Raw genomic sequence first — 23613 nt, 5'->3', positions numbered from 1 at the left:
GAAATTCGTGAAAATGATACAATATCAAAGCGCGGCACGTCTTGAAATACCAAAGAATTTCATTCAGGGTTCATTTACGAGCAGGCAAATTATTTCTTACTGTGCACCGCGCTGATGCACACTCTCTCCATTTAAAATGTGTTTGTTCAACGTTTCTATGATGGTAGAAGACGACATTTTATTTCACAGGGTCAGATCAGAGCACGAACTAGTGGAATACATAAAAAGTTGTTTTCATTTTTATTCAATTTTTAGCCATTATTGTTGGTTACAGACTTAGAAATTTTAAAAATTGCAAAATGGCACATTTTTTATGGGCAACTTTACATGAGAAATGGCTGTTAGAAGTCTTTAAACTTTATTTTTTATGAACTTTTTCACATTTTCTCATTTAAATTTTATTTTCACCATTTTAACTTAATGTTATATTGTATTTTTCAAAGAGTATTTTTGAGACAAAAGTTTTTATCTTTTATTGTTTAAATAACTGCAGGCAATATTCCTTATATTCATGCTAATACTGATTAATATTAGAATGCTTGTTAATTTATTCAGTAATCTGGATGTGGAAAATAACAAAAAACAACACCATACAGAAGTAAAAAATATATAAATCTTTTAAAATACGTTTCAGATCATCAATCAAACATTGACATCAGACAAAATAACCTGAGTAAATCCAAAAAGCAGAGTTTAAATGATGATTTCATTCATTAGGAGGGATTAAAAAAGAAGCTTTTTGAACCAACCTGGCCCGATGTGGAAACTAATTACTCTCCAAACCTAATAATTGGCTGCGTCACCTTTGGCATCACCAGCTGCCATTAAGCATTTGGCTGGAAAGAGAGTTTAACATCACTGAGGAGGAGGAGGAAATTTGGTGGATGGTTTTAACTTATTTTATGCTTTCGTGGCCACAAGAAGAGCTTTTACGAAGCTTTTTCACACAGCTGCTCTCAGTATTTGGTGAAGTACTTTCTCTAATGTTCTCTACTGGAAGACCGCAATACTTTGACAAGGCCACTCCAAAATGTTTTTGTTTTTTTTGTAGTTTTTAAGGCTGGTGTGCGCCATCAGTTCAAAAGGTTGAACTGATGGCCAGATATTAACCTTCAGTTTGGCAAACTCTGGTAGCTATATGAGAAAGTCTTGAAATTACAAGAATAAAGCTGTACGAGAATGAAGACGAAATAATATGAGAAGAGTCAAAAGATCAGAAGAATAAAGTCATAATATTCTGATTTTTATTTATACTTCAACTTTATTCTCATAATTTTAGGACCTTATATTTATTTTCTTTTCTTAGTGTAGCTCTAATGCTCCATCGTAGCCTACAAACTTTGATCTAGGTTCAGTTGAAGTGAACTCTGGTGCGGTTCGGATGCATATGTGAACGCCAAGCGGACTAGAGACCGCTCCAAAACCAGGAAGTGGACTACAGTGCAGGGCATTCTGGGTAAATACAACGAAAACAAAGGCGCTAGCAGGAAAAATGGCTCTTCGCCTTTTACCAAAGACAAAAGAGAAATCCTACAAACGGTATCGTACTAATGTTCCCATTTTATCAATTTTTGCCTTTTTTCTTGTGTTTAATCCATCAAGTTTATTTGTATCACATATTTCAGCAAAAAGACAGTTCAAGGTGCTTTACGCCATAAAAACACAAAAAATAAAAACACCATTAAGCCACGAATTGAGAAAGCAGTAACAAACATTACATTTTGTCAAGTGCCAAAATAATCAAATAAGTTGATCAATGTTTCATTCATTATGATTCAAATCCAACCAAGTCGGTGTTTAGCCTTAACCTAAAGGAGCTCATTATTTCTGCTGGAATTTTCTGCCTGATTATTTAATTAGCTTCCCAATAAAACAACAGCTTCTGTTGATTTTAACAAGTTTAAAATAAACGGCAGCATCCGTTACATCTTCAACAACCGAAAATGATATTTGGTTTTGTTGAGAAAATAAATTTAAAATAAGCTAGTTTAAAACTTAACATGTCTTTTTTCTTCCTTAACAGTTTCTAATTCAGTTTGCAGTTATGTTGTATTTTTTCCCTCATACTTAGAAGTAAATATTATGTTTTGAGTTGGAATTTGATATAAAAAAGTGAACTCAAATTTGAATAAGTAAATTTGGATTAAAAAACCCTGAAAACTGTGATCCATTTGCATGCAGGAAAACATTTTGGACCACGTTGCGTTTCCATATCACCATACAACTTCTGCTGATTTAGAAAACGACCACATACAGTATTATATTAGTTACAGATGAGCGAGGAAGCTCCCCTAATGCTGTTATGATCACTCCGAAGCGAGTACCACAACATTCAAGCGGGCCAAAAAACTAACGCTCTGCCAATTGGCAAACGGTTAGAGGTCAAGTGAGAAATTACGAGCGTTTGCATTGCAGGTGTTGGAAAAGCAGACAGCAGCAGGTGGTCCCATCACGTTGTTGTGCTCTACTGTTGCTTGTAGCAAGTCATGTGGAAAAGTGGAGAGGAGCACTTAGGGTTGTCTGTGCCTGATTAATAAGGACACAGAGAGGCAAATATGTGCACACAGTCACCGGGTAATGAGCCGCAAATGTGATTAGGTCTTTACGCCGCACCTGCTTCCAATTGAGCTTAGAGCTTAGCAACCCTATGCAAAAACCACTGCACACACACACACACACACGCACACACACACACACTCCCAGTGATAAACAACAACCGAGTGTGTGGTGCGCTCCATGTTTTCTGATCTTCCTGAAACTATTGACAGCTGTACTGTTGTATGTTCTCTTTAGGCTTAAGATTGGTTCTTTTCTAACAAATATTTTATTTTATGAAGCATTCCTTTGACATATTAAAAATACTCATAAGGACGGCGATACATTGAGACTTTCTGTTTCTGTTTCTACCAGAGAGGAAGGAGGATATCAATAATTTGCTTATTATTGAAAGGCAGGAAGTGAGGAAAGGGGAAAAGGATGAAAAGGTAAGAATGTATCAATGGGGAAAGAAAGGTACACCTCTCTAAATTCAATGCTGCACCTGGTTTCATGAAACAAACCCACTGAGCTCCTGGCAGCGCCCTGCCTGCCTCCAGGTGATGAATATTACAAAAAAGCATAAAAAAAGATTTCTGATAAGCTCTTCTGACGAAGGCTTGCAATTCCAATGCAACAGCCCATCTCTATTAAGTTAGTTATTCTAGGGATATGACATCTAGACTTTTAAACTAAATGTGGAGAAAGGATAGATGCATTGAAAAGATACAAGGTTATTAGAAAGCCAAAACTCTGTGAAAGTTTCAGGGTTACATATTTTTCAAAACTCACTTATTTTATTTTTTCGTAACTTGCATTACATTCTGAGGATTTTAAAAGGGGAGTTGTTATACTAAACTTACTGTTTGTATGTTTTTGTATTTTCATTTGGGTCTCAACTGCTTCTAAAAAGCCCAAGCTGTTTTGTTTTGGCAGTAAGTTTATGATTTTAAGTGTCACGAAAACCCACCGATTGATAAGTCATAATCAACGGTTACTGTGCCGTTACCTAGCAACCCCAGCTGAGCTCCAGCATTTTGGTCAGCTGGTTTTTATTTTTGTTGTTTACTTACCATCCAGAAGCCATTTCCTGCATTCTTGTTGATTGTGCAGGAGGCTCCACTTCTGCTTTTCAAAGGTGTAAATTATATGATCGCGCCTCAGTTTGCAGTCATTTTTATGTCTGAGTGCGCTTTAACGACAACTGCTAGCAGAAACATTGAGTGCCTTCAGCAACAAATAATTGACTTCCTTAAAAACGTGCTAGCAGTAGCATCAGTTAACATGCTAACAACCATTAGCAACAGAACTTATTAGTGGCAATAGCGGCTGGCAAGAAAAAGCCCAAACTACTAAATGTTACCAAAACAAACCTCACCAAATAAAATGCTAGTATTTTAAACTGGCAACCATAAGACTTGAAAAATATTCATCAAAAAACATAAATAATAAACATTTTAGTCCAACAAAACAACTTGTAAGTGGTTTTAATAGCAAACCCATGGAAACCTGCATATTACATAAACTAGATCAATCAAAATTAATGGTGTGATGAACTGTTTTTCATTAGCATTAGCATATTTTACAGCAGATTAAGAGCAATTCTGACAACTAACTATTTAGTAACAATTTGAAAATATTCTAACACTGTATATAAAATGAAACTTATTGGTTATATCCATAACCACTGAAGCCTAATGTATCAATAATGAAGGAAAGCTGAGGTTTAGAAAGTAACATGAGGTCGACTGGATTAATTCATAATATTTGATGTAAGTCATACAAAATGCTGGTTTATAATTTCAGGATGGTATGAAACAGAAAATGTTACGTTTTTGGGGTCTGAATCTGCATTAAATGCTATTTAGACAATAAAAACATGACAAAGTTTGGTAGTAACTGTTTACCGTTATATAAGTGTTAAGCTGGACCATCAGGATAGTGGAAAATACGAGTAATGTGTCGTGAAGCTAATAACTGCTTTGCTTTCTTATCATTTTTCTAAATGTTACATTATAACCTTTCTCTCTGACGCTGGAACGTTTTCTTTGACTTCACCTGTCTCTAACGTCTATTCAGACGGGACGAGGACACACTTCGAGGACAACATATTCAGTCGCTCTCCAGCAGAGATTCATATTTTGAGGAGGCGAATTGCAAATAAAAAGAGACTGGACATGAATACAAATGCTCTCTCTAGTTTTCTTTAGTGATTGGACAATTTTGCACCTTTTTTCCCCCTTTTTGTTAGTTTGTTTTGGTCGATATTAAACATTCACCTAAGGTTCTACGTTTGTTCCAAGCTTCAATAATAAGTTTTGGAGGGTTTTGTTTTTAGAATAACACGCGCTTTGACTTTTCCCTTCACGCAATCAAATCTGAATTCCACTTGGCCACGAAGAACTGGTCATTACAGACAATTACATCAGCAGGGCCGCAAAGTTTACAGCATTTCTTCAGCCAGCTGTAATGGCCGCCTCAGCTGTGGCCGGCCAACAATCCCGTCCACTTTCTCTCCTGTTGCTTAGCTTTAACCTTGTTCCAGCGCTGCAAATGCAAATTAAAAGGTAATGTCCTCTCTGCTGGGCAATCAAGGCTTTTCATGACTAAACAACTTCTGCTCCATGCAACCAAAAGGAACTTATTTTCCAGTCCCAGTTGGACACAAAGAGCGATTCAGTACAACTGCTAAGTGTGGAGCTGAATCTTTAAGTAACTGGAGTTCAACCTCATATATATTTCATGTCATCTACCACTTGCCAATGTCAGGACTCAATAATACATGAGAGGTTTCAGAGTTATTATACACTTCATACCTGCTAACATGTCTGTTTCTACTTTACCTAAACAGCTGCCCTTCAGTGTTCGCTTTGTTTTTAATAATGTTGGTCTACGTTTTGGGGAAAAACACAGAATCGGTGTGTTAATGAAGCAGCTTTAATGTTTTTGATGTTGAGCCAACAAACACACCTGTATTGAGTTGTAGTTGTGCTCACACCTAGAGCGGGTTCATCGAACCGGTTGAACCTGGCGCTCCAGGAGTCTAGCAAAGATTTTTCAGATTTTGTTTGAGGTAAAAGGAGAAAATTACAGATGTTCTCTGGTCTGGTTTAATTATATGATAATTTGATGATAGTTTTGCTGCTTTATGTAACACGACTGAACAGGAAATTAACAGCCAGCTGGAGAACAGGCAGACTTATGTTCAAATCATAAAAGAAACCAAGGATTAAACAGAACCGTGTCGATCCATATGGAGGTATATGTGTTGAGTAGTTATGTTGTCAGGGTTTCCATATGGACAGCGACTATGTGCTGATGAAATTAGGCATCTTGACAGTTTATTGGTGATACGTTTGTGTAAGTGTAGTCAAGCGACGGTATAATATAAAACGTTAGCTGAGAGGTGGAGAAAGTAAAGAAGAAAAGGAAAGGAGGATTGGTGGCCAGATGCTGTAAAGACAGTACAAAACCCAGAAGTACACAAAGTCATTGGCAGCAGTTTCTCCAGGAAAGAGACACTGTTAGACATAGAAGTGCAGAACTAGAGATAGTTTCTGATGAAGGAAAAGTAGACAAACAAGCAAATCATAAGAACTTTAGGGGTATAAAACTCCCCAAAGACTTTCGCTTTATCAAAAACTACATGACATACCAGCTTTAATGGCAGAACTTGTCAAAATAAAACTAAAGTTCACAAACGCTGTGCATAAACACATGACATAAAGTATTAAAATCAAGTGTGTTAAAAATCCAAACTGCTGCTGGCCCCCAACTCAGCATTTATAGTCACATGTAAAAATTAATGCTGCAAACAGATGCACAATTATACAACCGTACATATTTGAAAAGCAGAAGTGGAGCCTTCTGCACAACCAACAAGAATGTATTAAGTGGCTTTTGGATGGCAAGTCAACAACAAAACACTTGTGTTTGCCAGCAGCAATTGTACCGCTCATAAAACCAGCTGACCCAAAGTGCTGGACCTCTGTTTGGGTTGCTAGGTAATGGGCTGGTCTCGCCTGGGGTTGCTAGGTAACGGCACAGTGCCCAAATGCGACTTAACAATTGGGAGGTTTTTGAAACGGCTCATTTTTCAAACACCAAGTTTATTGAAAAAAAAAAAAAAAAACAAACAAGAAAAATGACTGGGTGTTTTTAGAAGCGGTAGAAACCCAAAATGTAAGTACAAAAGCATTCAAAACGGCCGAAATGTTCAGGTAAAAGTTCCATCTAATTCAACGGGAGCAGTACACTTTCTATAAAAGTTAACAAGAATGTAAAGATATATTAATATTCCTCTGGGTAGAACCAGACAGAGAGAAAAAACAGTCGAATGATGTGAATGTACAGTTAAACAGTCAAGCTCTTCGTCAGTGGTTCTTTCTTCTTGTCAGGTTCACATCACTAAACAAGTGAAGATGCCAGATGATGAGTCAGTGTGGATAAAAAGTTGTTGGTGATTAATTTTGACTTTACAAAAATGAAAATTAAGCTAAAATTGAGCTTATTTGCTAAACAAAATTACTGTCCATTTTTAAAACTAACTTTATCTTATAAATGTTACAGTAATGTAAAATATGATCTCTTCTAGCTCAGCACAGTAATCCGTTACAGAAAACCAAATGAAATAGTTTGATTAATTATGCTTGGAGGATTTAAACAGACTCGTAGAAACCGTGAAGCTGCCGGGACAGAGAATGAAACGACCTACAGTGTCATCACCTCTCTGTCGCGCCTGCAGCCTTCTCGAGAAACAGCGGTTCGTGTCCACGTGCGACTGGCAGCTGCTGTGCAGAAATTGGCCACCGCTGGAGCCAAATGCAACCCAAATGACGGAAACCCGAGCGCTGCAGCGCAGAACATCTGAACCTTCCTGCTTTTAATTCCAGCAATGATTTCTGGAAGAGATGCAGCTAATCCGTGGAATAGCAATAAGGAGCGTATTTGTTAGATGCTTCTGTTTAATGCAGTTTTGTTTCACACAAACCAAACTGCAAGCTAATCAGCGGTTAGCCCAGCAGGACGGTTGAAGTCAGCGGGTTTTCTCACACGGCATGCAGAATAATAGAGACTGCAGAGTTTCCAGCTTACCTGAAACCACCGGTGTCTGCCAGGGTGACAGATGGTTTACTCAAGGTTATTCAAAACTCACTCCTGACTTCTCCACTTCACAAAACAGGATTTTCAGTAACTATTCAAGGTTGACAGGTGTAGATAAGATATGATGAGAAGCGGAATAAAGAAAAATCTGTTTAAATTAGAAGGTGAACAAACTGAGATGATATAAAAAGTATCTTTTACGCTTACAGTCCTAAATAAAGGCTGCCGTTAGAGGTCTCTTACGAGGCATTCGATCCAAATCCACTTATTTTGACCATATGCAAGACACAACTTTCTGTTTTTTCTACCAGCCTGTAAACCAAACCCCTCATTTTAGGAAATAAAATGTTTAAAAAAAAAAGAATTTAATATTTTGTTTCTTTCTTGCAATGTATTGAGTGGTTAAATTGAAAATCAGCAAATTGAGAACATTTTTTAATCCAATTAGTTGATTAATCATCAGAATAAATGTTAGAATATTTGATTACTAAAATAATTATTTCACATCTTTGTTTAAATTAGTTTATACTGATTCTTCAGCTCAACCTCTAATTTCTTCTGTTTTAATCGGTAATGCATATATTCCTCTAAGCAGATTTGGACAATAGATTCACCATTTATGTTGGTTTATCTCATAAAACACCATTAAAATCGCTTAAAAGTTGTGTTTCTAATCTGATTTAACTTAAAAATGCACAGACAGAAAACATAAATGTTTCAAAATTACTAACGCAGATTGATTCATCCGTCTGAAATCTGAGGCTGTGACATTTTAAACAACTCAATTAAAAAGTTGCTCACACCGTAGCTGCGGTCAGAAGTGACTCATCTACAGATGCTCTGCATGAAAACCTCATTCCACCGTAATCACCAGCTATGATTGATGCTGACTGACTTCTCCTTAAAAATCCAGACAAATCAGCAACAAGAAACCAGATGCTTATTCACAGCATCTCAATAAATGATTAAGCCGTAATCGGCATGCCGCTCATCGACGCCTCGCCCTGTAATGTCGTTTTTTATGGGCGTCTGTGAAAGAGGCTCTAATAACCCACACATGAGAAGTGTAACCATTACATGAACATAAAGGCCAACAAATCAGGATGTAAATCAGAACGTATGGCAGAGTGTTGGCGGTGCAAGATGGATTAAATCAGCTCTTCCTCTGGTTTAAAGAGGGAGCTGGGACTCCACATTTAAACAGAACGTGTTAGGAAGACGCGTAAAGATGAAAAATTATTACTTTACATGCTCAGATTGGACATTTGGACAATCTGGGACACATTCAAAATCATTTTAAAAAGCACAAAAAGGTCATCTTGTAGAGCAGCAGCCAACTGAAGTCTTCATTTTAAGTCTGACATTAAATTTAGCCGTTTTTGAGTGTTTGTCCTTGAATGTAACAGATTATCAAACAAGTTTTTATATTAATTAACACTGACAAGTACAAAAGGCAGTTTTTCATACAATGTTTTCATAAATGAAAACATTTAGCTTATTTGCTAAACAAAATTACTGTCCATTTTTAAAACTAACTTTTTAAAATGAAATGCTAAAATTTCAGCATAAATGAAACCATGAATGAACTGTTTAAAGGTGACCTATTATGCTTCCTTGACCAGGTTAGGATAGGTCCATGGTCTATACAAAACATGTTCATCACATTTTTTTTTGCACAAAATCGTTCTTAAATATTGAGATTTTAGTCAGAATGAGATGTCACTTTAAATCTAAATAAGCTGCTGCTGGCCACGCAGCCATTGTACAACACATACTGCAGTAAAACAGTAATTTACTTATTTATTTTATCATTATTGGAGCCTTGGGATTCAATTTAGATCAATATATACATTTTAAATGTTCAGTTCAACCACAGTAAGTTTTAATGTGTAAAACCAGCTGACAGAATGTAATGGAACTGGGCTTTGGGTTGCTAGGTAACGGGGCTGGGCTTGGCTGGCGTTGCTAGGTAACGGGGCTGGGCTTGGCTGGGGTTGCTAGGTAACGGGGCTGGGCTTGGCTGGGGTTGCTAGGTAACGGCACAGCGCCTGTGGAATGTAACTATTGAATTGTACCATTTTTCAGACACTAAAACAATGACTTATTGGGTGTTTTTTTTTAAGCGCTTCGATTATTTCTAGAAACATTTAAGGCCCAAATGGAAGTACAAAAACATCGCCTTTAACTAAATTTCTAGTTTACCAAATAAAAAGTTGCTCATACTTTCCAACATGTCTCTAAAGTGTCCTAAAAGCACATCCTACTAATGTGCATTTCTAGCAGTTAAAGTTAAAAAAAGAAAAAATATGTCCTCTTCTAGATAAATGTGTTTTATGTGACAGTTTTATCTCTTTTGCTACATTTCTGTGTTATGTAGATGATAATTTAATTAGGTTGGGATGTTACTTTTTTAGGGAAACTCAACAATATATGACATTCTTACAAAAACATTCCAGTTTAGACGAAAGACAGAGCCATGGGCGGAGGGAACAGACAGTGACCTCTTTCTGCATCGGTTTACCCTTCGTCTTCAGCCTGCAGTTACTCCCCGGAGGTAAAGCAGTTTCTCAGGGAAAGAGCCAAAGTCCTGAGTTATCGCGCCTTTGGATCATGGATGAAGGCGGCGATTGATTCGTTATCCTTGTGCACGAGTCCCCTGAGGTTGAGATGGATACTTGTCTGAGCATCGGCAGTTTAATAGGCAAACATTCAAGGTCACAAGCAGCAACAAGAGAGCGAAAAGTGCTGCAGTTTAGCTTGATTAGCGGCTGAAATTAAGCAGAATATAAATGTATTATATACATATGTGGTGCAAATGTTTGTAGTTGATTTTACTGACCAAGTTTCTGCACAAAAACAAGGAATTTGATTTTTACTCACTGTAAAAACAGAAAATCTTACAAAGTATTATTATTAGTTTCTAGTACGGATATCTCAGTACACTTGAAAAAAGACTAAATTAATTTAAAGTAACTTTTAAGTGAGATGTAGGAGCTTGTTTTAAGTCAGTAACTCCTTAATTTTGATTTTAAAACATACTAGTTCCACTAGTATTTTGTTCTAGTTTCTAATGTAAATATTTTAGTACATTTAAATACAACAAAACTTATTTACAAGTAACTTTTCAGTGAGTTTTAGGAACCATTATGTATGTAAAAAAAAAAGGAGGCCAAATTTTTGCAACAAAACTTGAAAATTTCTGAAGTCCAACAGTCAAAAATTTATGAGGAAAAACTTTTGAAAAGTCAAAAATTTTTCTAGTAAAAAACTCAGAAACTTTAAATTTAATCTCAGGAATTTTCTAGAAAAAAAAATAAAAATGTATAAGTTCTTCACATTTGTTATGAAAGAAATCATCTGGCAGTGGAACTGGAAATTTTTCATCAATATTGAGGAATTATTTACTTAAGACAAGATCCTACACGTTGCTGAAAAGTTACTTTTAGGTTAGCTTTGTCTTATTTTAAATGTACGAAGATATTTCACTTGAAACTAGACCAGATAATTAGTAATATTTAGTGTTTTTGCAGTGCACAGACACATATTTGTAAAGACTTAGAAGAAATTTGATGTCAGTGTTTCCAATCTTTCAAAATGTGAAACAAATCGAAGTGGTGTGATCACTTCTGAGGAGCTTCTGTCCCCCACAGCTTAACCCGGTAATTTTCACGTCGAGCCGAATGTCCTTTTATGTTCTTGATCAAAATTCGTTTCCAAAAGCTCTCGGCGGATTGAGTTTCAGCCCCCGTGCCGAACGAGCGCAGGGCTGGATGGATGGGGGTAGATCCATTTTCTAGTTCAAGGGGGTTCAAATACGGAGAGGAAACGAGAGGCTTATCTGATCAGAAGTGAGGCCTTTGAAGAGAACTGCTGACATGATCATTAAATTGTAGCACACTGAGGCAGTAATGTAGTACAGTTCTGCTGCTTTTGTTCACCTATTGGTAGCATAACAGATGAGGAGAGCCCTGCCGGTTAACACGCTCCACTTGCAGTTTTTGGTTATTTAAAGCCTTGTGATCAGTGTGTTCTCTGGATGGATTTGATGGAAAATTCATGCCATGAATACTTAAAGTCCTCCAAAGCCCTGCTGCGGCAAAATATCTTAGTCCGAGTTAATACGGTTTCCTCTGAAAATGACCGCTTTCTGTTCCCCCGTCTGGAGACCGCTGCTTACTGGGGGATCAGGACGTTTAAGGGGAAAAGAGACGCTACAGGAATCAATGTGCTATCGACTGCCATCTCACGCCGATTTACAGAAATTTGTTTAGATGGTTGCACTTAATCTGGGTGTTTGCTCATTTCTCTCACTAACAACTTCCTGGGAAACTTGGCAACATTAAACCGTCTCACAGCGTCGTCTCTCCTGTTACTTCCAGCTTAAGGAGCAACACTCTGACAACTGCTGATTCAGTCGTGTAGCATAACCTAACCCAACACCTCATGTGAGAATGAGGTGTTGTTCTTCCTTGAACAGGCTAGGTTTTGTATAGATCTGTGGTCTATACAAAGCATTTTCATTACACCTTTTTTCACAAAATCATTCTTAGATATTGAGATTTTACTTAGAATGAGCTGTTTTAAATCCAAATAATCTGCTGCTGGCCACGCCCCCAACTCAACGTTTACACTCGCACGTGAAAGTAGCAGCAAACATGCACAATTACACAACCACACATCTTTGAAAAGCATTAGTAGAGTTTGCTGCACAGCTACATAACGAGAATGCAGCAGGTGGTTTCTGGATGGTAAGTCAGCAACAAAACACTTGACTTTTCCAGCAGCCATTGTAAATCAGTCAATTTGTAAATTGTACTTTATTTGTAAAGTAAATTTTATCTACAAGGCAGTTCAAAATGCTTTATATCATAAAAGCATAAAAATAAAAAGTCTGCAATTGAGAAACTAGTCACAAACATTACATTACGTCGAGTGTATCATCAACACACGTCAAATTTGTTGGTCAATGTTCCATTGCATTGCATTGTTCAGAAGCAGCTCTAAACTCTAAACAGGTGTGTTTGTTGTCTTCATTTAAAGGAACTCAGTGTTTCGACTGCTTTGCAGTTTTCTGGATGTTTATTCCAGATTTGTGATGCATAGAAGCTGAATGCTGCTGTAAAAACCAACTGGAGCTCGGCTGGGGTTGCTAGGTAATGGAATGTGACTCAACAATTGGAAAGTTTTCGAAATGGCTCATTTTCCAATCACCAAATTTTTTTTACTTATTACCAGAAAACACCTGGATGTTTTGTTTTTTTTAAAGTACTTTGACAGTTTTAGAAGCAGATGAGACTCAAACTGATGTAGAAAATGTGCAAAAAGTGAATTTTAATTTAAGGTTTTAGGTTTCTGTTGCTCAGATTTGAGTTGAATTACATAAAATTTCAATAAAACTAAACAGGTTATGAATATTTTCCACTGCAGAGACGCCAAATGATATGTTTTTTGTTCAAACATTAAAAAATATTTATTTTAAGAATTTCCCTGGTGTGGAGCTGAAATTTGATTTGACATTAATTTCATATCAGAGCCAGGCTTTAAGAGCTCAGATATATCTTACAGATACAAGGTAAAACAAGCCTTCAAACAGCTCCAAAAACCATCAGTTTCATTCACGTTTTAGTGTTGCTGGAGAGCCGAATTGGTTTTCATTAAATCTCCCTGTCAGCAGAAAATGTGTTTGATGTCTACAAGTGCAGCCTGAATAATTCACCGAGCTAAAACAGAAAAATAAATCATGGTCACTGGAATGCTACCAGAGGTAGTCAGTGCTGTTTTTATGAGATCTTATTCCTGGTGGCAGGAGAACACGCTTTCTTTTTTTTCTGTTTGTTATTCAGGAGTCGGTCCGGATGAAAGTCGGAGCTTAAAAAGCCAAAACCAACTTCTTCTCAAACATGCACCTGCATACGTGTGTGAGCGCTCACACGATATAAATAAATAAGAAAAACTCTCCCTCAATACTTCAAAAGACCCGTCTGATACAATAAAGAAGAAGACGGAGGAGAAAAATGTAATCGCAGCACCAGATTGGGTCCAAAAGAATTCCTGATCTGTTTTTTGTCCTGGACTGCATTACATTTTGTCAGCTGGACAAAGTTGTCAATCAAGCCGGCAAACCTATTTTACGTCGTCAATAGGACAGAGGAGAGAGTGTTCATTGCTTCAATAGAGGGCCACAGATTAAAGTAGGCCAAGCAGAGAGGAGGTAATTTTCTGGGCTGATGTATTGACACTAAGACTCGATCATCTCCTGCATTGTGTCTCAGATCTGCTCCGAGACGGACAGACCGTGGAGAGAATTACTGCCGCCGCGCGCCATATGGCCTCACCGCCTCGTTTTGGAAAAGAAAATGTTATTTTACGTCCAGCAACGCTGCAAAATCGTTAAATATTACTAAGTATTTTTTGTTTGGTTTCTATCACAAATATCTTACTAAGAAAACACTTTTCAGCAAGACATAAGAGTTTGTTTTCTAATTGGTTAATATTGATGAGAAAGTGCAGATTATTTCACTTTCTTTTATAACTGAAATAATCTGCAAGTGGAACTTGCAATTTTTTGATTGATATATAAAGGAATTATTGATTTAAAGCATCGTCATCATTGATGTAAATGTCTGAGTTTGAAAACTCAACAAATTGGGGAAAAAAGGGGTAAATCTTCACCTGAAAACCCATAAATTTTCTAGAAATTTTTAAAATTTTGTCAAAAAAAAAAAAAGAAATCATAAATTTTGAGATTAGCCTCAGAAATGTTCTACAAGAAGTGAGGAAATGTCGGAGCTCCTAAGGTCAAAATTTTTTGACGTTAAGAAATTTTCTGAGTTTCAAAACTTAACAATTTGAACTTTTTGAGGTCATAAATTTTCCTAGAAATTGTTTAGATTAATCTCAAAATAGTTTTTTTGGTCAGAAATATGCTCCTCTTTTTTTCTATCTAAAATGCCCGTAACTATGCCATTGTACGTTCCACTTGCAGGTTATTTTAATTATAACAATGCATTTTCCCATGTTATAAGAGAAATAATCTGCCAATATAAAGGAATTATTCACTTGAAACAAGCATAATCTCAGAATTTTTTAAAGAAAAAGCATGTACATTTCTGAGTTTGAAAACTAAAAAAATACTAGAAAAAAAGAAAATACAAAAAAGGGATAAATTTCCACTAGAAATAAAATAACTTTTCTAGAAAAAAATGAGAATGTCGTCACTCGAAAAGCGGAAAGTTTTTGAAAAAAGTCAGCGATTTTGGGATTATCTCAGAAATTTTCTAGAAGAAGATTTGGAAATATCTGACTTCATAAAGTTGAACATTTTTGACTCATACGCAGATTATTTTACTTATAACAAGATATTTTCCCACATCATAAGTGAAATAATTATGCAGAGGAATTAGTACTTATTTATTAATATTAAGGAATAATTTATTTTAAAAAAAGTTCCTTTATCCTGTTGAAAGGTTACTTTTAAGTTAGTTTTGTCATATTTCAAGTGAAGATATTTGCAGTAGAAACTAAACCAAAAATACTTGCTAGGATTTTGTGTTTTTGCAGTTTGTCACAACTGATATTAAAGATTTATATATGTTGCAAAAATGCTGCCTTGTGTAAAAATTATTCAGCATTTTTCCTCTGACTGAAGTGTTGAAGCCAATCATCCCCACGTCAAGCACGGCGCCAAACGCTCAGCCATAAATAGTCAGAAAACGACGCGGTCTTTAGCCGGTGGCAACGCAAATGTCAAAACATTAATACCAGCCTGAAATCTGCAGAAACACTTAGCTGATTGCGGAGAAAAGAGTCGTGATTAACCAGCTGCGATCAAAGAAATGATCTGCCTAAACCTGGGTTTCATTCTTCCAGCCTGAACAAGTCTGCGCCGAGTGTTGGTGGTCTCGAACAAAGATCTATCACTCGGCGAGCGCGAGTGCACTGACAGCATCGTGTTTCTGTGAGATGAGAGCAAATGAGTTTACAGTACACTCTGACAGACTTCAGCCTGCACACTGTCTGCAGGAGATGCCTTTATTCCTTTGTTTCAGAGCAGCAAGTCGAGAAAAATGTCAACTTTTTCTGCTAAAAATAAAACAACCCATGATTACCGCTGAGGGGATTTAAATGGTATATGCATCTTCTAAATAGTCTGCACATTAAAAGAGAGATTTATCCTCACGAATGAATAAATATCAAATGTCTCATCTCTTTTCTGCGTGACCTTTTATTATATAACGAGTCGCTGCAATTACAGCATCAATCTGGCATTCAGTCGCATTCAATAGCGCCATCCAAATGTGTCGATAATAATTAATTTGCAGAGGTTAATGGAAGACGGGCTTTGACAGTGCCAATAAGACATAATGCTGATGCAGTCCAGCTCGCAAAATAATGTTCTGCAAGGAGGTTCAGTCAGGAGTGTGAGGATAATGTCAGAATAAGGAGTTTTCTGCTTAATTCAGATGGTTACACTGCAAAAACACAAAATCCTAACAAGTATTTTCTACTGAAAATATCTTACCACATATAAAATAAGACAAAACTAACCGCAAGTAACTTTTCGGCAAGATATGAGCTTGTTTTAAGTCGGTAATTCTGTTTGAAAAATTTCAGTTTTTGAAATTCAAATTTCCTAGTTTTTCTAGAATAATATCCTGGGATTAATCAAAAAAACAGTTTTTACTAGAAATGTTTTCACACTAGAAAATTCTAGAAAATTTCAGATTTCTTTCCCCATAATTTTCTGAGTTTTGTAGTTCAGAAATTTCCAACTTTTGGTTTGGAAAATTTCTCAGATTAGTCTAAAAATTTCCACGTTTTGTTTGGCAAAAATTTGCTCGTCCTTTTTTTTCTATCTGCGATGGCCTTCAAACAAGTCCCTACAATGCATTGAAAAGTTACTTATAAGTTAGTTTTATCTTGTTGAAGTGTACCAAAATATTTACACTAGAAACTAGACCAAAAATATTTAGGGGTTCAGTCATATTTGAACTTTTACTTAAACGATTAATCAAATTAATTGTGATTAATCGATTATTGAAATAACAGCCAACTAATATAGTAAACGATTAATCATTAACTGGAGTCCATTTGCTTAAAAAACACCATATTCAGAGAAGTAATTAAGACAAAACTGTACAAAAAAATATATATTTTGTTCATTATGACGAGAAACATTTTTATTACATTTCATGACATAAATTTTGCTTTCTTGTCTAAAAATGTAAAATTATTTACTGATTTGCATCTTTTAATGAATTTCTAATATTGTGTATAAAATATTTAAGTGAAAAAATGAAAAATATGCAGAATGAGACAATTTGTTATTCGATTAATCGTCAGAATAATCAATCAAATAATCGATTTCTAACATGATTAGTTGCAACCCAACTTTCTTTATGATTTTCATCTCCAACGGATGCTAGTAAAAGTATAAGTAACCAAAATGGATTGTCATGGTTGCAGGTTGTTTTTAGTTTTAACTATTCTTCACAATGTTCGTTTTCAGGAAAAGTTGTGAGTGTTTGAGGGATAACTTTGTTTTCTGAAGGAGAATCTGATTTAGTTTCTCCTCTCCGTTCAGAAATTTGGCGAACCAATCCTCGGAGATCCGGCTCAGAGAACAGAAGCTGTTTGCTATTCCAGCAGGGGATTAAGGTGAGGGGATACTCATCTTAAAGGATTGAATTAGGTCAGGGTAGTGAGCTCTCCGAAGGAAAACCTACTCTGGAGTTTAGTCAGCGACTGTCCTCTAAAATAACAAAGTTGAAGAAGGAAAGATCTGCAGTGACCATGTGACGTGTTGCACCACATAAGTAAACGCAGTTTTCCTCATGAATATCTCTGAACTCTCACAGATTGTCCCCTCATGCCTGTGAAACCCTGGATGTGTGTTTTTAAACAAGCTGTTTTATGGAGCTTTAAAAGCTGCTGGTGCACTTTCCCCCCCTCATGTACCCATTTCCAGCAGAACATATTGGCTGGGAACAGAAACACCGTGATTCAGCTGCTGACATTTTAACCATAATTGGAAAGAAACTGCAGTAACATATGGAAAGAAACGACGACTTGTTCCTGCAACGTGTTGCACAAACTTTACATGGATTCCTTCGTTTCACACCTGCAATAAATCACACAGGAAGCAGGACCGGAGACACTTTAGGGCAGAAAACTAAGGATGTTCGATATTATCAACATCGGAGGCATTTTTTAACATGTCGGTCCGATTTTAACAGGCGTTTATTTCCATTTCTGTTTCCGTAGCAGGATGAAAGTGTGTTGGTGTAGTTATCAATGTAATGTTTGAAATAGTAGAAGTTTGTGGTAAGTGGTTCTCATGTGCTCTCTTGTGGTGAAAGTTGTCTGTGCAAGAGGAAGGAATTAGTCAAAATTCTGAGAAAAAGTCAAAATTTTGAGAAAAAAGTCAAAATTCTGAGAAAAAAGTCAAAATTCTGAGATTAACGTCAAAATTCTGAGATTAACGTCAAAATTCTGAGAAAAAGGTCAACATTCTTAGAAAGTCAATTTTTCAGATTAAAGTCAGACTTTTGAGATTAAAGTCAGAAGTCTGACAATAGTCAGAATTTTGAGGAAAAGGTAAAAAATTCTGAGATTAAATTAAAAATTCTAAGAAACAGTTAAAATTCTGAGAAAAAATTGTCTAAATTCTGTTGTTAAAGTCAGAAATCTGAGAGATAATGGTCACAATTTTCAGATTAAAGTCAGAATTCTAAGAATATTCACAATTTTGAGGAAAAACGCAAAACATTCTGAGATTAAAGTTAAAATTCTAAGAAAAAAGAAATAGACTGAGAAAAATTAGTCATAATGTTTTTGAAAAAAAAAGAAGTTGGACTAAGACTAAGTCAAATTTTTTTCTTTCTTTCGGTGACCATAATCCTGTTCAGTAAATCAGATGTTGCTACTGGCGGAAAAGACGAAGAAGACGACAGGAAGTGGTAGGAGGATGATGACGCTGCATGTTTTCTAAACTTATTCATCTGTGATTTTTGTTGTGTTTCTTATGTAATGGAAACAAATTTTTGTTTTTTTGATTTAACAGAATATTGACAAAGTTTTCCGAACATTTTTAATGAAAACGCAGCTAGCGTCAGTAAAGGAGAATTACATCTTTACGATAATTAAGCCTAATTTAAATTGACACTAAATGTTATTTATTTCCATTATTTAGTGATAATCAAGACGTTCCTTTTTAGTTGAGCAGTTTTTATCTATGTGGAGCGTTTCCTCACGCGCCGCCACATAAATCCGCTCGCCCTGAATCTTTCACCGCTCGCGCCTGACGCTTCGCCACTCCAGCGCCGATCCATTACGACTCCAGTCCAACACCACCAAAACCAATTTCTCCTGGTTTTATCGAGGTTATACGTGTCCAGATACGGCAGCCATTAAATTAATTAAAAATAAAAAAGAGGGTGCCGACATAACGTAGATGGATGAGGCTGCGGCTGAGATATTTACAGGTAACTTAATTACATTCACAAAATAACACACATCTAGGTCACAAAGAGGGGAATTCTAAATAGGCAATTAAGCCGGTGGTAAGAGCCTTAATAAGGCAAGCAAAGTACATAAAATGAGGGGAAGTAAGTGAGTGTCAGAGCAAACGACTTTGCCTAACATTATTCATCATGGGACTAAGTGGTAAGATGGCTTCTAAATTCAAGCAGCATTAATCCCTGATAGTGGGCCTCAAACCAGCCAGTATCAATAACGGCAATAATAACTCATCCATCTGGACGCCATCCAGACCCCGACTGCTTAATTAGGCCTCCCTCATGAATATGCCTTCAGGACTTTAGCAGGCAGAGAAGAAGAACAATGGAGGCGACGCGCTGTCCAACTGTACGGCAAGCCAGTTTAGCATTTAATCTGTTTCATTCCTGATGTCTGAAATTGGTTTAAGCTAGATGCATTCGCAAGCTGAGGTATCTCTAATTAGTATAAATGATGTCATACCTGTACAGCAGCATATTGGGGCCATTCAATATTAAAGACTTAAAACAAGCTCCTGTATCTTCCTGAAGAGACACTTCTGAGTTAATTTTGTCTTATTTTACACTAGAAACTGGACCAAAAATACTTGGTAAGATTTTATGTTTTTGCAGTGTATCTGCAACAAACTTCTAGAAAACAGCAAATTAACAGCAATTAAACATTGACCAACATATTTGATGTGTATTGATGATTTTGATGTTTGTTGCTGGTTTTCTCAATCGTTGACTTTATGGTGTATTTTATAACTTTGTATTTTCCTCTTTTAATGTTTAAAGCACTTTGAACTACCTTGTTGCTGACAAATAATTTGACTTCACTTGATTTTACTGATGTCCTATAAATGAGATGCTTTTTAGGGCGTCTTGTCGCTTTAAATCCAAATAATCTGCTGGTGGTTATGTAAGTGTAAACTCAACGTTTACACTTACATTAAGTAAGTGTAAACGCTGCAAACAGATGCGCGTTTATACAACTGTACATCTTTGAAAAGCAATAGTGGAGCTTCCTGCACAACCAACAAGAATGCAGCAAGTGGTTTCTGGATTGTAAGTCAACTACAAAACACTTGTCTCTTCCAGCAGCCATTGTACAGCGCAAACAGTAGCAATGATCCATTACCAAACAGTAAAAGTTGCATATAAAGAAATGAAAAAATTGAGTGTGGAGAATGTAGGTGATTTAAAACAGGAGATAAAATAACTAAAGGTTGACTCCAACTGCAACTAAAGTGCCATTTTTCTAGCAACAAGTTTAACACTGAAAGGAAATTTCCAATGGATTCACACCAAAACGGCACCTGACTCGGGGAAATCGTGAGTGAAATGGATTACGCCTCGTAAATGAGTCCGGCTTTGGGGAGTTGCTCTGCGAAATGTAAATGAGAGGAGGATGCGTGGTGACCTTTCTGATGGAAGGATGCGGAGGGTAAAGCGACTTAATCAAACGTGGAACCCTTGGTGCCACGCCGCGGTTCGCCCGGCGCTGGGAGTGAGCGCTGAACCAAACTGTAAAACCTGATAAATTATTAGAATGGGCTGTAATTTCATGTGTGATGAGACGAAGAGGGACGCCTCTTAGCGGTTTCTCTCTCTCTTCCTCTCTCGCACACTCAGAGGACCTTTGGCTCTTTCCAGCACTTGGCGGTCGGTTCAAGATGCCGGCGGCCGAGTCAAAGTGAACCCAACCTCGGCGCCGCCAAGCAGAGCGCATCAGCTCCACCTGTCCCTCAGCATCATGTGCAATTAGGGATCAGAGATCACAGATAGCAGAAAACACAGAGCCTTCCAGGAATCTTCCCACTTTTTCACATTTTATCAGCCAGAAACTTCATGTGAAAAACAATCCAAAGTTGTGTCTGAAATAATGCGACTCACGGTTTTCAAAAGATATTCCAGAAATACAGTAGAAAGAGAAGCTTTGTTTAGTTTTAAATAAAAATGTGTAACAGTTTATTCTGAGTAGAAATCCAGGCGTTGCAGTTAGTGGACTACCTGCAAAAACACAAAATATTTTAGGTTTAGTTTCTAGAGTAAAGATGTTAGTTTCATTGAAATAAGACAAAATTAACTAATTTGTCAGTAAACACCAGGAGCTTGTTTTAAGGAAATATTTCCTTAAAACTGGGAAAGAAGACCTAGATTAAATTGCAGATTATTTCACTTATAACAAGGCAGAGATGTTTTGTTATAAGTGAAATAATCTGCCATTGGATCAAGGACATTTTTTCCCAATATAAGAAAATTATATTGGGAAAACAACATAATTTCTTATATTGTTTCAGTAAAACAAGCTGCTGTATCTTGCTGAAAAGTTACTTCTAATTTAGTTTTGTCTTATTTCAAGTGTGCTAAGATATTTGCACTAGAATCTGTAATATTTTGTGTTTTTGCAGCGTTGTTCTTGGTGCAGCGCCCCCACAGGCGAGGAGAGGAACAGATTTTTCAAAACGTTTTTATCATCTGACACAAAATGTAACAAACGTTGCAGTTTTGATCTCCAGTCGAACCGAATCTGCCGCGCCATCAGGTGTGAAAACTCCTTTAATGTGATGAAATGTAAAGTCGTGTGAACACTTTTGCCAGGCTCTGTGCATGAGTGAATATGGATCGGCAGCGGCGCCGTGTCCCATGCTTTCTCAGCCAGGCAATGAAACATGAGTGCCACAGCAGGGAAAACAATCAATCGTCTTGTCATGCCCGAACACATCCCTGCATCCGTCATGTTTTATGAAGCACACAAGGTCGTACAGTTGTGAAGAAATCTTTTAACTGGCAAAACCTTTTGCAGACTGCGAGCTCATAAAAAGCTCCTGTGCATGCATGTATGTGTGAGCGATTCTTTGAGGATAAATGGGCCTTTGCGTGGCGGGTCATACCTTTTACGGCGCCGTAGAAGGAGCCTTTTCATTTTGCTCTGAGAGCAAAAAGCCTGGGGGAAATCAAAGTAAGCATTTCCCCCTTATTCTAAAGCGCCACCTTTAATAGGTACAAAACCAGCCAACCGTTCAGCCCCGTCCTCTGGACTGTGAACACATCATGGCTGGAACTGCCAATCGATTCCACGCCGTGACACAAGAATTAACCAAGAATTTTTACTTAAAAAGAGAAGACTTTATTTGCAACCAGACGTCTGAGCGGTTGCTTCTGTCGGAGACGGATGGCTCATGAGTCATTACATGCATCAGCTGGAGAGTGAGTAAAACCTAGCGGAGCAGCTAAGCAGCATCTTGATTTACTGCGCTACCTTTAAGGCCAGGTTTAAAAAATGAACAGACCCGTTTGCCACACTCATTGCACCGCCTTGTCCTGGGGGAACAGAGCATGGTGTGTTGCTTTGTAAAGCAGCACATTAATAAGGGAAGAGCTTGTTCCTCCACGTCGTTTAAGTGTTTCCAGAGGTCACGCACCGTGTCCTGCGCGCTCTTTGGGGTTGGAGGTACGGAGACGTCCCATTTCTTAATGGATACTCCACACATCAGGATCCCCTGGAGGAGGCTGCACACGTTTCTCCTCCCAGTGAAAAAGAACTTGTCTTAAGATGTTTTACATTTGTTCTTAACTGGTTCCTCTGGATTCCAAGTACATCATAATAACCCCAAGCAACTTCTTGCAGCAGATTTTATATTAAGTGGTTATTATAAACCCCTGAGAAAGAGTTGAGGATTATTTTGTTCTGTTTTGTCCCCATTTTGTTAAAAATTCACCTTTTGAACATTTCTTTTACTTCCATTTGAGTTTCTACTGCTTCTAAAATAGCCAAAGTGTTTTTTTGGTAATAAGTTAATGCTTTTTTGTGTATATAAAACAAGTCGTTTCAAAAACCTCCCAATTGTTAAGTGGGAGGTTTGCCGTTGCCTAGTAACCCCGGCAGAGTTCCGCCTGTTACCTAGCAACCCAAACTGAGCTCCAGCACGTTTGGTCAGCTGGTTTTACTGCTGAATGTACTGTACAATGGCTGCTGGAACAGACAAGAATTTTGTTGTTGACTTGACAGCCATTGTTGGTTGTACGTAAGGCTCCATTGCTGCTTTTCAAAGATGTACCTTTGTATAATTGCTCATCTGTTTACATGCATTTTCACATGTGAGTTTAAATGTTGAGTTTGGGGATTGTGGCCAGCAGCAGCAGCTTATTTAGATTTAAAGTGACAGAGGCCCTAAAACATCTTATTCTGACTAAAATCTCATTATCTAAGAATGATTTTGTATAGACCAAAGATCAATCCTGATCTGTTAAAAGAAGCGTAACGGGTCACTTTTAAAGTACTTTGTAGATACAACTATGCTTCCAAATTCTGTCCCAGGTTTCAAAGGAGATGATAAAGTCAGAGTTGTGATGTTATATCAAACTGAATTGATAAAAAGTTTCAGTATTGGTATTGGATCGATATCAGAATATGTAGACTCAACCTCCTCTACTTTATTGGAGTGCAGGGTCGATCAATACTGAAAAAAAATAA

At 37.1% G+C, this 23613-nt stretch overlaps 1 long non-coding RNA gene across 2 annotated transcripts in view; it reads left to right on the top strand.

Annotated features, from left to right (window-relative positions):
• The window catches only part of LOC103146921 (uncharacterized), a 58498-nt gene extending 41203 nt beyond the window's left edge, over positions 1 to 17295 (top strand). For both annotated transcript variants that reach the window (XR_001663788.1, XR_001663789.1), the window contains exons 4-5: positions 2911 to 2984; positions 17222 to 17295. This is a non-coding gene — a long non-coding RNA (uncharacterized LOC103146921). The remainder of the gene's footprint in view (positions 1 to 2910; positions 2985 to 17221) is intronic.
• The last annotated feature ends 6318 nt before the right edge of the window (positions 17296 to 23613 follow it).

Source organism: Poecilia formosa, unplaced genomic scaffold, assembly GCF_000485575.1.
Source record: "Poecilia formosa unplaced genomic scaffold, Poecilia_formosa-5.1.2 Scaffold171, whole genome shotgun sequence".
NCBI lineage: Eukaryota > Metazoa > Chordata > Actinopteri > Cyprinodontiformes > Poeciliidae > Poecilia > Poecilia formosa.
This window is presented reverse-complemented; position numbering and strand designations above follow the sequence as displayed.